At 47.8% G+C, this 13,604-nt stretch overlaps 1 protein-coding gene across 10 annotated transcripts in view; it reads right to left on the bottom strand.

The window, feature by feature from the left end:
• Positions 1 to 13,604, bottom strand: part of ECI1 (enoyl-CoA delta isomerase 1) — a 72,008-nt gene that overhangs the window by 32,726 nt on the left and 25,678 nt on the right. The window lies entirely within an intron of this gene.

Genomic DNA, 13,604 nt, shown 5'->3' with positions numbered 1-13,604 from the left:
TTTTTTAAAGGAGCCTTATCAGCTCATCACCCGGCCTGCTCCTTTGACTGTCTCGTCCTCCCCCAGAGTGTATATTCCCCCTGGTATTCTAGATCGCTGGTTCTCTCTCTCTCTATATATATATTTTTTTGCAGTATAGGAATCCAGAAAAATCAAACAAAATGACAAAAAAAAACCAGAAGAATAAATTGCCTTTGCATTCCGCTGTGCTCTCTTTCTCCCTATACTCTTAAGATGCTTATCTGGGTCTGTATTATATTCTTTATTTATACATTTATTAGATATATAGATTCTTTCTTTTGGGTGGGATATAGACTGGTCTGTCAGGATTCAAGGAAAGCCAATTATAGTTAACTTTACCTTCCTCTTTGTCTTGCCAGACCAGTGTACCTGTGGGATGTACCTAAGCTGTATTCACCCCTGGTGGGATTCTTAGTGCTGCCTCTAGCACCCCTGTGCTAAACTTTGTCTACTCCCTTTCCTGGAGGTGCAATCTATAATGCTTTGTGGATGGATGCCCTAGTGGTAGTCCTGCAAATATCCCTTAGCATGACTGCTCTGTATTCTGTCCAAGACGCTGCTTGTACTCTCGTAGAATGTGCCCTAAGCCCTTCCAGAACTGGCTTGTTTATCAACATGTAGGCCACTGCTATTATTTCCCTGATGCATCTAGTGATCGAGGCCTTGGATGCCACTTATTCTTTTCTGGGCCCTGCGAATAGGACTATTCTGTCCAATCTCCTGAAGTCACTGGCCGCTTTCAAGTATCTCAGCAAGTTTCTGCGAACATCTAGGAATCTCAAGTTCCTGCATTTCCCCATGCAGTCATCCTTCCTAAAACCGGGTAGAGAGATGGGCTGATTGAGATGAAATTCTGATACTGTTTTGGGTAGGAAGGTTGATACCGGTCTGATTGCCACCTTTTCTTTTGAAAAGGATAGGTATGGATCCCTGCAAGACAGTGCTTGAAGTTCCAAGATCCTTCTTGATGAGCACACAGCAACCAACATCACTGTCTTCGGAGTCAGATCTTTTAGAGAATCATCTCTAATGGGCTCAAATGGTGCTTTGGCTAGCGCCCATAATACTAAATTCAGGTCCCAAGGTGGAACTATGACCTTTCAAGGTGGTCTCACTTGTTTGCTCCTCTGAGAGGATGCCCACCACATCTAGGTTAGCGGCCACAAAGATTCCTCTGCATGGCCTTCTGAAGCATGCGATTGCCGCCACTTGCACCCTCAGTGTATTAACCACTAGCTCTTTGTATAGCCCTTCCTGTAAAAGCTGCAGGATTGATGCAATCCCCGCTTTCCTCAGGCTCAACCTTTTACCTTTGCACCAGGTTTTGAAAACCCTCCAAATGCGACTGTATGTGAAGGACGTGGTTCTCTTCATGGCCTTTAGCAGCGTAGAGACCACTTGGCTTGAGTACCCTGTTCTAATAACGCTTCTTCAATCAATAGGCAGGCCATGAGAGATAATTTTGCTGAATTTGCCATAATTATTGGCCCCCTGCTTAAGGAGAAGAGATAGCTGAGGGGGGATATGATAGAGGTGTTTAAAATCATGAGAGGTCTAGAACAGGTAGATGTGAATCTGTTATTTACTCTTTTGAATAATAGAAGGACTAGGGGGCACTCCATGAAGTTAGCAAGTATCACATTTAAAATTAATCGGAGAAAGTTCTTTTTCACTCAATGCACAATTAAACTCTGGAATTTGTTGCCAGAGGATGTGGTTAGTGCGGTTATTGTAGCTGTGTATAAAAAAGGATTGGATAAGTTCTTAGAGGAGAAGTCCATTACAAGAAAATTGGTTATCATCTGATAATTTTTGTTCCTGTAGTACCACGGATCAGTTCAGAGGGAAAAACGGCCCAAAACACGTGAAAAACGCAGCGAAATTAGTCAAAAATATGGCGATTCTGATGGGGAGGGGTCCTGGATTGCAGCAGCCCAAAAAAGAAAAATTTTTCACACATTTTGATTTTTTTTTTTTTTTTTTTAAATGCTCAGAAACACCACTGGTTAAGAAAGGGACTGGACCACCAGTAATCTCTTCCCCAGGTCCTTACCTGTCTGGAGCCCCATGGGGTTACCAACCCCAGCTCCAATAACCTGCTACCAGAAAGGATGACCCCACAGGATCTAACAAACCTCTGGGAGGATTGGGAAAACTTCCCTCTGCAGAAGAACTTCTTCTTTTCTCTTTTTTTTTTTTTTAAACTTGCTTGATTCACAACTTATAGCTAGTTCACTTTTGGTTAATTTTAAGGGGTAGCCTAAACCCCAGAAACAGGGCAAGACTGCAGGGTTTGCACCACTTCCATCTTCTGGAGACAGAGAAATACTGAAGGGATGCAGGAGGCACACTAGGTTAAGTGAGGGTGCCTTTCAAGTTTTTTTCTGTCTCCACCTGCTGGAAGGGAGGCATAACCCATGGTCTGGACTGATCCGGGTACGTACAGGGATCTGCTATTAATTAAGTTGACTTAGAAAATAGCCATTGCTATTACTAGCAACAGTAACATGGGATAGACTTAGTTTTTGGGTACTTGCCAGGTTCTTATGGCCTGGATTGGCCACTGTTTGAAACAGGATGCTGGGCTTGATGGACCCTTGGTCTGACCCAGTATGGCATGTTCTTATGGAGTGCAGCTATTCTTTGGAACTTGATTGGTTCCGCCATCTTCAGTCTTACCAGATCTGAATACCTGGGTCGCCTTGGCCAATTTGGTTGCTACTAGTACCACCCATTTTGGATGTTGGGAGATCTTCCTGATCACTTTTGCCTATCATCGGCCAGGGCGGAAATATATACGCCAACTGGTCTGTTGGCCCTGAATCCTTGTCCTTCCTTCAGTTGAAGAACCGACTGGCCTTAATATTCCGTTTTGTTGCCATGAGCTCCCACTGTGGCATTCCCCATGCACCCTCTATGAGCGCAAACACTTCTTCCATTAGCTCTCATTCTCCCAGATCTAGCTTCTGCCGGCTGAGGAAGTCTGCCTGTAAATTGTGCACCTCTGCTATGTGAACCGCAGAGATGTCCAAGAAATGTGTTTATGCCATTTTCATGAGGGCTGCCCCCTGCTCATTTACATAGGCCACCGCTGTGGCATTGTCTGAGTGAACCTGTACTGCTTTATTCTGTAACAGGATCTGAAATGGCCTAGGGCTAGCCTGATTGCTCTTAACTCTAATACCTTTGTGGAACTTGGAGACTATTGGTACGGCCAGGTTCCCTGAGCTACTTGGCCCAGATAGTGTGCCCATCACCCTAAACGGCTCGCATCTGTGGTCACTATTGTCCACTGTGGAGAGTCTAGGTAAGCTCTTCTGGTTAGATTGTTTGAATCTAGCCACCACTGCAGAATCTGCTTGGTTCGGGACATTAACTGAAGTTTCTTGTCATACTGTTGACTTTGTGGCGACCAGTTGTGTAGCAGGTGTGCCTGAAGGGGGACACATGTGAGCTCTCTACCCCAATTACTGCTGCCACGGAACCTAGAACCTGTAGATACCTCCCACATATATGGAAGAGGGCTTTGTAACAGGGCTTTTATTTGCTTCTGCAGCTTCCCTCTCCTTTTGTCTGTGAGATACACTCTCCCTGATTTGGTGTTCAAAAGCACCCCCAAGTACCCCACCGTCTGAGATGGTCTTAACTGACTCTTTGCCTTGTTCACAATCCAGCCTAATTTCTCCAGGACTTGAATTGTTCTCTCTGTTGCCTGCTGTCCCTCCTTTTGGGAGTCGGCTCTTATTAGCCAGTCATCCAGGTACGGGTGTACTTTGACTCCTTCCTTCCTTCCTTAGGAAAGCTGCTACTAACCACCATTATCTTTGTAAAAGTCCCTGGCACTGTTGGCAGTCCAAAGGGCAGAGCCCTGAACTGGTAATGCTGGCCTATTTCGAAATGCAAGCAGCACTGAAAATCCTTCCTGATGGGTATGTGAAAATATGGCTCCGATAGGTTTAGGGCTGCGAGGAATTCCCCTGATCTTACGGCCGCCTTTATTGTTGCTAGTGACTCCATATGAAAATGGGGAACCACCAATGTTTTGCTCACCTGCTTAAGGTCCAGTACTGGCCGAAAGCTTTCCTCTTTCTTTGGTACTAGGTAATAAATGGAATACACTCTGGTGCCCTCCTGACCAGCAGGTACCGGCATAATGGCCTGTAACTGGACTAGCCTGTCCAGGGGCTGCCGGACAGCCTCTTTTCTGCTTGCCTTGTATGAGAGGAGATGAAAAAATCTTTTACTGGGAATTTTAAATCTGGGTGATACCCTCTGCTTATATCAAGGCCCCCTCCTGGTAAAGGTTTTGTAATCTGCCCCCTACCTGGGGGGGACCCATGGAGAAGGCCTGCTCCCCGTCATTGTGTGCCTTTGTCACTAAGGGGGGTTTGGGAATTCCCTTCCTTAGGAAATCGCCTATTCCCCAAAAAAGGACTGTGATCTGCCCGGAATCCTAACTGAGCAGGAGATCTAGCCTCTACTGAACCTCTGTCTATACTCCCTGGGCCACTGCTTCCATTTGCCCCCCCCCCCCTTGCAAACTCTCTGGGTCTTTCTTCCAGCAACCTGTGGGGCCTCGTTCTTCCCCAAACTCTGACCATTTTCTCTAGGTCCTCTCCGAACAATAGCTTCCCTCTAATGGGTAGCTCTCCTAATCTGGTCTTGGACGCAGAGTCTGCTGCCCAGTTTTTCAGCCATAAAACCTCCTTGCCATGACCTCTGTTGCTGCTAACTTGGCTGAAACTCTGAGGTCATACACAGTATCTGCCACAAAAGCTGCTGCAGATTCTACTAGGGTCACGTCCGCAGTTTAGCCAAAGCTCCTACCTCTTCCTGAGACCAGATTAGAAGGGCCCTAGCCACATAGCCACCACAAATAGCCACCTGGAGGGCTAAGGCTGAAAGCTCAAAACCCTTTTTTCAAGAACCTTTCTACCCTCCTTTTTCAGGAGCGTCTTGGGTGTCTTTAAGGGCCTACTCCTCCTTCCACAAGGATTGTAGCTTTCTTTGCTACTGCAGAAATAGCTGCATCTACATTGGGCAGATTTAGAAGTCTATCCTTATTCTATGAGATACAGCCTTTGCATGGCTAAGCCTAGACTCTGGAAGCTTACACTCCGCTGCAGCATATCCAGGATTGCTGGATGGATGGGAAAGGATTTACATGGCTTCTTTATCCCTGTCAGAATAGGATTGCCCTTCATTCTGGCCTTGGGCACCTCATCCTTCAGACTAAGGACCTGCAAGACCTTTGAAATCAGGCCCTCAGGTCTTCTGATCTAAAGAGAGACACTGCTCAGTCCCTAGTTTCAGCTCCTCTTCAACTAAAATCTCCTCCTGAGAAGAATTCTTCATCTTCTAACCCCCCCAAGGGCCTCTATATCCGGTCTCCAATCCTCCCAGTGTGGCTGTGGCTTGGGCTTCTGCCCCGGGGACTCTGCCTTGCCATGCTTTTCCTGGCCACGGGCACTGTTTAGCTGGGGCTGCTACTCCCTCTGATGCCACGGAGGAATGTCTTGACTGACCTAAAGTCGGCTCGAGCAGCAGTGGAAAAGACTCTGCTCCCAGCGTGCGCTGTTCATTTCCCCCAGTTTCACACCCTTCCTCTGCCAGGGGCTGCTTCTCACCATCAAAATCGTGGCAAAAGGTTTCAGTGATGCTAGGCACCTGCTGGGTCCCACATCTGGTGCACTTCCTCTCCTTGTTCATACCTGGGGCAGGCTGTGGAAGCTTTAGGTTGGGCTGTTTTGCCATTTTTTTTAAATATTTTTTTAAATTACTGTTTGGAAACTTTCATCTGGGAAACCAGGAGACCGCAACACCTGGTTGCCCTGGGGAGGGAAGATCAGACCTATGGAGGCTGCCATCCCAAGGGGCTCCCCACCCTGGTCCTGGCTCCTAGGGAAAGCAACCTTAGGGAAGGCAGTTGCTTTAGGGCCATTCCTCAAACTGCTGGACTAGCAACACCTGTGCTTCTCACCATCTGTTGGAGGCAGATACTACCGACTTCTCTTCTGCTGCGCCAGCCTTTATGGTAGTGACATCAGAAAGGAAGCTTTCACTCTCTGTCCCCATCTGCTGGTAGGAAGGAGAATCCCACAGGTTCACTGGTCTGGCAGGATGAAGAGGAATGTTCACCTGTCTACTTTGACAACCACCCATGGACACTCAGAAAGGAAAATTAGTTTCTTACCTGATAATTTTCGTTCCTGTAGTACCAAGGATCAGTCCAGACTGCTGGGTTATGCCTCCCCTCCAGCAGATGGAGTCAGAGATAGCTGAAAAGGCACCTCGTTAGATACCAGTGTGCCACCTGCGTTCCCTTCAGTATAACTAATATCAAAGCAGAAAAAAACCCATAACTAATGACTAGATCAAGTAAAAGTAACTGTCTTATAAAAAACAGATTGAGAGTAACAGATATAAAAATCATTTGAACAATGGCAACCAAGCCTAAAGAAACCGTAGGAAGTCATCCGTAGGAATATATCTGTGAAGGCAAAAGAAATACCTACGAACAGACTCTACTGGAAGAAATGAAACCTTGCTGGGCGGGCGTCTGGACTGATCCTTGGTACTACAGGAACGAAAATTATCAGGTAAGAAACTAATTTTCCTTTCCCTGTACGTACCAGGATCAGTCCAGACTGCTGGGATGTACCCAAGCTGCCCTAAACGGGGTGGGACCCAGAGTCCCGCTCGAAGCACACTGCTGCCAAAAGAACAGACATCCGAAGCTCGGACATCTAAACGGTAATGTTTAGCAAAAGTGTGCAACGATTTCCAGGTTGCTGCCCTGAAGATTTCTTGAGGAGAAACACACTGGCTCTCAGCCCACGACGCCGCTTGTGAATGGAAAGAACGAGCTTTAAGTCCATCCGGCACTGGACGCCCAAGACATATGTTCGTGGAAGCAATAGCATCCTTCAGCCAGCGTGCGATGGTGGCTTTGGAAGCCATACTCCCCTTCTTCGGACCGCTCCATAATACGAAAAGATGATCAGACAGGCAAAAAGGATTAGTAACTTCCAAGTAACGAAGAAGCACCCGCCGAACATCCAACTTCCACATTTCTCGACCGTGAGGTGAGCTTTTATCCACATCTGAAAAGGCTGGTAACTCCACAGACTAATTGACATGGAAAGCTGAGACTACCTTTGGAAGGAAGGAAGGCACCGTACGAAGAGAGATGCCAGAATCCGAAATGCGCAGGAACGGCTCTCTACATGACAAAGCTTGGAGTTCTGAAATATGCCTAGCTGAACAGATAGCCACCAGAAAAATTGTTTAAGAGTCAAATCCTTCAGCGTGGCTCATTTAAGAGGCTCAAAGGGAGCGTTAGAAAGACCACGGAGAACCAAATTCAAACTCCATGAAGGGCACACAGCCCGTACTGGCGGGTTTAAATGTTTAGCTCCCGCAAGACACGAACACTGGGATGAGAAGCAACGGAAGACCCATCAATCTTACCACGCAAACAGCCCAGGGCTGATACCTGCACTCTAAGCGAGCTATAAGCTAAACCTTTCTTTAAACCGGCCTGAAGGAAGGCAAGAATGTTAACTATGGTAGTCTTACGCAGGGACACCTTTATCCCGCTGTACCAAGAGTCAAATATCTTCCATACTCTAACATAAGTAAGAGATGTAGACGTCTTACGCGCCCTCAACAGAGTTGTAATAACCGCCTCGGGATATCCTTTCTCTCTCAACTGTCTCCTCTCATAAGCCAGGCTGCTAGACAAAAGCGATCTGCCTGATCAAAATATACGGGACCCTGACGCAGAAGCTTCAGTAGATGACCAAGACGTAGAGGACCGTCCACTTGTAGATTGATGAGGTCCACAAACCACGGTCGTCTTGGCCACTCCGGGGCCACCAGAATGACTGGCCCCCAGTGATATTCTATGCGTCAAAGAATCTTGCCTACCAAGGGCCACGGAGGAAAACACATATAGTAGAATGTCTAGGGGCCACGGAAGAGCCAGAGCATCCACTCCTTCTGATCCGTGCTTTCTTCTGTGACTGAAAAACCGGGCCGCTTTGATGTTCAAGCGAGTTGCCATCAGGTCCAGGCGAGGAACTCTCCACCGGCGTGTTACGAGCGTCATGGCTGCGTCGGAAAGTTCCCAATCTCCGGGGTCTAGCCATTGCCGATTGAGGAAATCCGCTTGAATGTTGTCCACCCTGGCTATATGCGAAGCTGCTATGTGAGACAGGTGACATTCCGCCCAAGCCATCAACTTGGCCGCTTCGGAGGCTACCGGGTGGCTCCTGGTGTCCCCTTGATGGTTGATGTAAGCAACACAGTGGTTGCATTGTCGGACAGTATCCTGACTGCTCGGTGACGAACAATCGGTAGGAATTGGTATAGTGCTAACCTGACAGCCCTTGTTTCTAGTCGATTTATGGACCATGTTGCTTGGAGCGGGGACCATTGGCCCTGTACCGATCGGGATTGACAAACCGCTCCCCAACCAGTCAAGCTGGCATCTGTTGTGACTATGATCCATTGAGGAGCTTCCAGGTCTTCACCCTGTAGTAAATGATGTGGAACCAACCAACATTGTAGGCTGGATCTCGCTGGTTCTAGCAATGGTAGGGGCATGTGAAACTCCTCAGACTTGGGGTCCCATCGAGATAAAAGAGCCCTCTGAAAAGGCCGTAAATGTGCAAAGGCCCATGGTACCAATGCCAGGGTAGATGCCATAGAACCAAGAACCTGCAAGTAATCCCACGCCGTCAGCAAGGGCAGATCCAACAGGGTTCGTACCTGGGTCATCAACTTTTCCATGCGCCCCAGTGGTAGGAAAACCTTTCCTACCGTGGTATCTAAGCGTGCTCCCAGAAATTCTAGTACTTGCGACGGGACTAGGTGACGTTCGGAAAAACTGATCACCCATCCTAGTGAGCGGAGACGAAGCAAGACTGATCGTACCGCTGCATTGCAAAGATCCTTCGACTTTGCGCAAATCAACCAGTCGTCCAGGTAGGGATGTACTAATATTCCTTCCCTCCGAAGGCTCGCAGCCACCACCACCATCACCTTGGTGAAGACACGTGGAGCTGTTGCCAGGCCAAAGGGAAGTGCGCAGAACTGGTAATGTTCGCCCAGCACCATGAACCACATAAATCTTTGATGGTGTTCCTGTATTCCTATGTGAAGATAAGCTTCCGCTAAGTCCAAAGAAGCCAAAAATTCTCCCTTGTGGACGGCTGCAACTACTGATCTCAAGGTTTCCATACGGAATTTCGGGATTCGTAAGTGTCGATTGACCTTCTTCAAATCCAATATCGGACGAAACGAACCTTCCTTCTTGGGAACCACAAAGTAAATGGAGTACGACCTGTTCGACGTTCGGCTGCTGGAACTGGGACTATCGCCCCCAGCGCCTGCAGTCGAGATAACGTCTGGTGAATAACCCGTTTCTCCAGAGGACCGCCGGGAGATATTAGAAAACAATCCCGAAGCAGGTGAACAAAATCCAAAACGTAACCGTGATTTCTAATGTTGAGGACCCACTGGTCCAAAGTTATCTTGACCCATTCCTCGAAATATTGGGAGAGACGTCCCCCGATCAGTGGTATGGAGGAATGGGCCGGCGTCCCTTCATTGGGAAGACTTAGGAGGGGCGAAAGTGTGCGAGGTCTCACCACGCTGAGATCGCCTGCCACGAAAGGAATGTGTCCATGCCTGAGACCTGGATGGTGTCTGCCGTGAAGCGAAGGGGGTCCCTCTTCCGGCACGAAAACGCCGTTGACCTCGAAAACGTCCCCGGAAGGTACCTGTAAACCGGGAAGCCTTGGGCTTATCTTCCGGGAGTTTATAAACCTTATTATCTCCCAGGTCTTTAATAAGTTGCTCCAGCTGTTCGCCAAACAAAAGTTTACCCTTGAAAGGGAAAGAACCCAGCTGAGACTTAGAGGTAGAATCCGCCGCCCAGTGGCGGAGCCATAAGAGCCTCCTGGCTGAGACTGCAGAGGACATCGTGCGAGCAGAAGTCCTGTATAATGCGTCAGCCGTGTAAGCGACCGCTGATTCCATGCGGTTCGCCTGCTCAGTTTCCTCAGGAGAAAGTTCCTGTGACGTGAGTAATTGCTGAACCCATCGAAGGGTAGCCCTCTGCATAAAGCTGCTGCAAACAGCTGCCCTTACCCCCAAAGCTGAAACTTCAAAAATGCGTTTAAGTAAAATCTCCAATTTTCTATCTTGAAGATCCTTCAGTGCCGTCCCTCCTGTGACAGGGATCGTAGTGTGTTTTACAACGGCCGTAACCGCTGAATCCACCTGAGGAATCTTAAGTAGATCCAAAGATTCCAAGGGTAAGGGACAGAGTTTTTCCATTGCTCTACTGACCCTTAAGGATGCTTCTGGAGAGTCCCATTCCTTAGAAACAATTTAAAAAAGTTTCGGATGAAAAGGAAAAGTTTGGGGGAGAGAGAACGAAGACCGGATAAAACTGAATCCCCTTGGGAAGGGTGTAGGACCTTTGATGATAAAGGAACTTCCAACTCACGGAGCACATATGGAATCAAGGGATCCAACTCCTCTTTAGTGAATAATCGCAGCACCTGCGGATCATCTCCCTCCAGTGGAGTGGCAGAATCCACATCCTTACTTACATCCATGTTGGCTAGGTCCATAAGGAAAGGATCCGCAAGTGCTGAGGACTGGGGAACCCCAGAAACCGTAGGAATAGGAAGTTCTGAACCTGACACCCCCATGCTCGAAGCTGTAGGCAAAAGATTAGTCAGCATAGTCCCTGCTTTAGATAGTGCTGCTTCAGCCTCTAAGTAGGCTTTGTGCATCAATAATATGAATTGAGGTGAAAAAGGAGGCTGTGTCTTTAAAGATTCCTCCGGAGTAAAATTAGAGGGAGGGACTGCACTAGCGATCAAATCGCACTGTTTTTCGGGACTTAAGGCCAGTGGGGAGAGAGAAGGATCCACCTCCCCCTCCCAGCACTGCTCCGCATCGGCATCCGATGCATTCAAAATGGCTGCCACTGAGCCTCCGAGCATGCGCGGCTGAAAACGTTTGGCCACCGGCGCCTCCGAGGCGCTACGAGATCGGGAGGTCCTGCTCTGCATCGTCTTCCGCGAGGGTCCCTCACCCCCGGGGAGACAACGGGAACAGAGACCCTCGCGGGAGAGTCGGCTCCCTGCGTCTCCACAAGCCGCACAAGAATGCCTCCGAGGCATGAAAATGGCGCGAATTTAAAACTGTGGAGACTGGGTGAAAAAATTCCATCCATTCCGGAGGCCCGGGGAACACGACAGGCACAAACAGTGACAGAAATTTAAAAATATCCAAAACCTTGCTGCCTTTCTTTCCTTCTTTTTTCATGTCACAAGCACCAGAGGAAAAAACCTCGCTGGTGAAAAAGAACGGACAGTGACACAACCAGAGGAAGAAACTTCTCTGGAGCAAAGTAGTAACTAAACGAGGAGAAAAGTGACCGGCCCACCGGTAAATAGTCTCCTTCCCCTCCGGGCTAGTGGCCAAAATCTCTGGGTATAAGGCCTGCCTGAGGAAGAAAAAATTTGTAAAAGACGTTTTTTGGGAGTTTTTTTAAATAATTTTAATTGATCTAGTCAAAGTTAATAGAAAAAATATAAATGAAACCAAACCTGGTCAAACAAGTGTAAATATTTGAAGTCAATTTGACAGGGAACAGAACCGCAGGTTATGCCTCTGCATCTGCTGGAGTCAGAGAGATACTGAAGGGAACGCAGGTGGCACACTGGTATCAACGAGGTGCCTTTTCAGTTATCTCTGACTCCATCTGCTGGAGGGGAGGCATAACCCAGCAGACTGGATTGATCCTGGTACGTACAGGGAACAAAGATTGCACCACGAGAGCTGGGGGAAGGAAATAATTTGAGAGACAGTTGATAGATAGGATACAGATGTACTGAAGCAGCCAAGAAGTTTGGGAATCTCTAGGGGAGAAGGTCAAAGGTATCTGTACTGTCACCTTTGTCTGCCTCCCTACTATCTGGAAGGAATTAAGTTGGCCTTGCCAGGATTAGTTTGCTATCAGGGCTTGGCAATCCAAGACTACCCCTGATGGAAGGTGCGTACCTGAAGAGGCAAAGCCAAGGCACGATGATGGAGCCCAGGGGCTGGACAGGAGCCAGGAAAGAGAAGTGGAGCAGAAATACTGGAACTGGAAAGCAAGATAGGAACACTGGAATGGGCTAGCAAGATAAGGCACTGTAACATGATTGCCCGGCTGGAATGTGATCAGGATCAGAGGCCAGGTGAATAGCGCTTCCATGGGGCAGATGCAGAGGTGGTTGGATGGAGCAGAACTGTTTGCTTTCCAGGAGGGCCTTATTTTGGGGTACACCCAGTGCTGGTCCATTCAGACTGCTGCAGAATTGTGTCTAGCTCTCCACAGTATAGAGGGTGAAAATGTTAGTACTTCCTGGAGTCAGCAACCTCTCTAGCTCTTCAGCATGTTTACAGACTGAAACTCCAAGGGCCACAGGTTCAAACCCTGTTGACCCTGACAGAATCCCATTCCCCTCACTGATTAGTGGATTTCTTAAAGACCTCCAGGGTCCCAGACCTAACCTGGGAAGGTAAAGTCCAGAACAAACATGGGGGTAGATTTTGCCATACTGGAATCAGGGCCTGGTCTGGGTCTGGAGCTGGAGCAAGGCTAGGAGGATTTGCAGTCTCTGGGGCAACTGGAACTCAGTCAAAAGCAGGTGCTGAAGCTGAATTCGCCAGCGCAAAAGCAGGCACTGGAGCTGGATTCATGGATACAGGAACTGGAGCTGAAGCTGTAGAGACAGCTGAAGCTGGCGTCATGGATGGAACAGCTCCCCTATGAGGAAAGACTAAAGAGATTAGGACTTTTCAGCTTGGAGAAGAGACGGCTGAGGGGGGATATGATAGAGGTGTTTAAAATCATGAGAGGTCTAGAACGAGTAGATGTGATTCGGTTATTTACTCTTTCGGATAATAGAAAGACTAGGGGGCACTCCATGAAGTTGCATGTGGCACATTTAAAACTAATCGGAGAAAGTTCTTTTTTACTCCACACACAATTAAACTCTGGAATATGTTGCCAGAGGATGTGGTTAGTGTAGTTAGTATAGCTGTGTTTAAAAAAGGTTTGGATAAGTTCTTGGAGGAGAAGTCCATTACCTGCTATTAATTAAGTTGACTTAGAACATAGCCACTGCTATTACTAAGCAACGGTAACATGGAATAGACTTAGTTTTTGGGTACTTGCCAGGTTCTTTTGGCCTGGATTGGCCACTGTTGGAAACAGGATGCTGGGCTTGATGGACTCGTGGTCTGACCCAGTATGGCATGTTCTTACCCAAAGATGTTATTGTGTATGCTGAGATTACACAAGTCCTGTCTATACAGATAATGACCTCCAAAAACTAGACTTAGCAATTTGGAAGGCTTCTGCACAGCAGTGTCTCTGAATAATTCGAATGTTGGTCCAATAAAAGGTATCACAAGCTGCAAAGGATCCAACTTTCATCCGGTGTGAAGGTCATGAAGCTAAGCTGTGCACTGGTCTGAAATAATATTCATTCCTATAAATATACAGGCTCTGG

The sequence above is a fragment of the Rhinatrema bivittatum genome, chromosome 14 (genome assembly GCF_901001135.1).
Source record: "Rhinatrema bivittatum chromosome 14, aRhiBiv1.1, whole genome shotgun sequence".
NCBI lineage: Eukaryota > Metazoa > Chordata > Amphibia > Gymnophiona > Rhinatrematidae > Rhinatrema > Rhinatrema bivittatum.
The sequence above is the reverse complement of the archived record's forward strand: the minus strand, read 5'-3'. Positions and strand labels throughout refer to the sequence as shown.